Source organism: Peromyscus maniculatus, chromosome 15 (assembly GCF_049852395.1).
Source record: "Peromyscus maniculatus bairdii isolate BWxNUB_F1_BW_parent chromosome 15, HU_Pman_BW_mat_3.1, whole genome shotgun sequence".
Lineage (NCBI taxonomy): Eukaryota > Metazoa > Chordata > Mammalia > Rodentia > Cricetidae > Peromyscus > Peromyscus maniculatus.
The window spans coordinates 399,041-402,035 of record NC_134866.1 but is presented as its reverse complement, the minus strand read 5'-3'; positions in this window follow the sequence as shown (position 1 = coordinate 402,035).

Here is a 2,995-nt window from a genome sequence, read left to right as displayed (position 1 = left end):
TAAGAATAAAAATTACCAGTGAGGCCACAGACTCACCTCTGCTGGGCTGTGTGGCTCTGGCCTGTCCATATAGTCTCTCTGTGCTTCCTGTTCCTTTTACCAAGGCTATGACAACAGCTGGTGGGATTTCTATCTGAGCCACTAGGAGGCAGAATGGTTGCTCACTACTGTCACTTACTGAGATCAAAGGACTGATTTGTTGTTGTTGTTTAAATCAAGGTCCCTCTGATTCCTACTCCAATTCTACCTTTCTTGGACCCAGCCCATCTTGGACCAATCTTAGACCTCATGGGGATACTTTTAGTATAATTCTGAACCCAGAGACAAATCTGGGTAGAAATGACATCTTAATTAATACTAGTGAAAGTTCCAATTCCTGAAAGATGTTTGTTCAACTAATCAGGTATACAAAACATCTTTTGTTAAATTAGATCAAAGTGCCTTATAGTTGTGATGCTATTGTAGACTGAACAATTTGAAATTTGTTGCTAGTGTATAAAAAATAACTCATGTATGTTCTAAGATGCTGCTAAATCCACATCAGTTCAAGCACTTGTTTTGAAGAACTTTGAAAATTTGTCATATAAATAATGATACTAGTAAATAGCAATGTTTCACTTTTCCCCTAACATTTGTTCTTCTTTATTCCTTTCTTTATTGTACTAGGACCATCTACAAGTGAAGTAAAATGACTCAGGTGGATCCCTTACTGTGTTCCCATTTAGGTGAAACACTGAATTGTGTACAGTGCAATGTCAGCTGGATGTCTTACACTGATGTCTTTTGTTGCTGAGAGATTTTTGTCTTGTATAATTTTTTAATCATGTTTATTTTGTATGCATGTGTGCATGCATGTGTGTTTGTGTGGTCAGAGGACAACTTTGGAGCATGGGTTTCTCTCTTTCTACTCTGGGTTCCCAGGATCAAACTCAAGTTATCAGGTTTTTGGCAAGCACTTTTACCTGCTGAGCCGTCTTACTAACCCTCATTTTATATAAATTTTGAATTTCATTAAGTGTTCTTTCTTCTCCATTGAGATTACACATTTTCCCATTTTAATACAGTGAAATACATCAATTTGATTGTAAAATGACAAAGTAATCTTGGATTCCTTGATAACCTCTACCTTGCTTTAAAAAATGATTGAGTTGTGCTTACAGGTACTTTTCTGGCCAGTGTTGTGTGCCTATTTCACGATGGATGTTGATCTGAACTTTTTCATAAAGTCTTTGCCAATTCTTGATATCAGAGTACAGCGGTCTCACAAATCATGCTGGAAATATATCTTTCCCAGACAGTCTGGAATATTTATTAAGCACTGCTATTATATCTTCACCAACTGGGCAGAATTCATCATTAATACCATCTAGCTCTGGATTTTCTTGAAAGTTGATAACAAATCAAGGTCTTAATAGATCCAGGACTATCAAATGTATCTGTCCTGTCAATGTCAATTTTGGTAAATGCAGTTTTAAAATTATTTATTTTGTAAGTTGCCGAATTTATCAGCATAAATGCGCCCCTGATCTTTCTATACTAGCCTATTAACGTCTTGACATTGGCTAGAGGGTCTGACCACAGTGTGATCAAAGTGACTCTGAGTACACGCTGTGGCTTCTCTAAGGTTCTTGAATGCCGATGTCAGTTACCATGGAGGAACTTGTTGGCCTTGGCCCTTTAACTATTGCTTGGACCTGGTTTTATCTTCATCACTGGGTTCTACCTTTTGTTTTCAAAAGTAGAGTACCCTACCATGTGCACCAAAAGTTCTCTTCCCCTAACTCTGGAGACCCTTCCCTTCTGTGGAGGTCCATGACTTACTATGGCTTAGCTAATCTAAGTCTATTATTTAAGTGGCTTTTTCTAGTCATTAGAACAGAAATCTACTATTACTTTCTATAACATTACCAGAAGTAGAAGTAAAGTATGTATTTTTCTATGCAAACATTTATCTGTAAGATTTTTTTAGTACTGAAGATGGAATCTAGGGCCTAACCCTCAGCTCTGTAAGGTTTTAAAAAATAATGTGTTTTTAAAACTTTGCTTTGCTAGGAAGGCTAGACAGAGTGGAACTATTCCCTCTGACTATTGCAGAGGTTGCTCAGGGCCTTACTTCCCATTTATCTCTAGGTCTGAACATGAGCTTAGAATCTAGAATGTCCCTCCCTGTGTTCCTGGTAAAGACCCTTCTGGACACCTAGCAGGACCTATAGTTGTCCTTTGCACCCTTGAAGGCTCCAGTGTGTCTGGGCACCTCTCCATTTGGATATGCTGTTTCCTAGAGGCTGGCTCAGGTCAGGACTCCATAGCAGCACAGGTGCACATCTCCCACTCCCTGTTGCTGGCAGGTGTCCTATTGGTCACAGTTATGGATCCTCTGGATGAAGGTGGCATTTTGTTGAATTTATAATCATTTTGTGGAGGTTCTCTAAGACTATGCAAATATCTTCTTTCCTTTGAAATTTATTGCTCGGGTAATAGTTGCATGACTGTCATGACCCACTTTGATAAACGGAACTCAATTTGGCAGTGGAGGTCTAGGGTGGCACCACACCCCTTTTCACAGGGCTGCTGTTCTTTGATTGCTTCCTGACTCTTTGAAGTGAGATATTTTGGCTCATCTCAAACTTTCTGTGTTCAGCTGGAGTCTCCTCCTCCTCTTCTTTATTTTATTTATTTGTTCATTTGTTTTGTTTTTGTGACAGGGTTTCTCTGTGTAGCCCTGGCTGTCCTGGAACTCACTCCATAGACCAGGCTGGCCTGGAACTCAGAGATCCGCCTGCCTCTGCTTCACAAGAGCTTGGATTAAAGGCATATGCCAGCAAGCCCAGCCCAGTAAGCTCCTAGTAGAGAAGGCTCTCAGAAAACACAATGTGAGTACTGATGTGGCTTGCTGCACATGGCATTTCACTTCTTGCCCCTCCCAGGCCAGAGATGGGGAACACATTCATGTGCATACTCAAATACATGCATACTCAGACAACACATGATTATT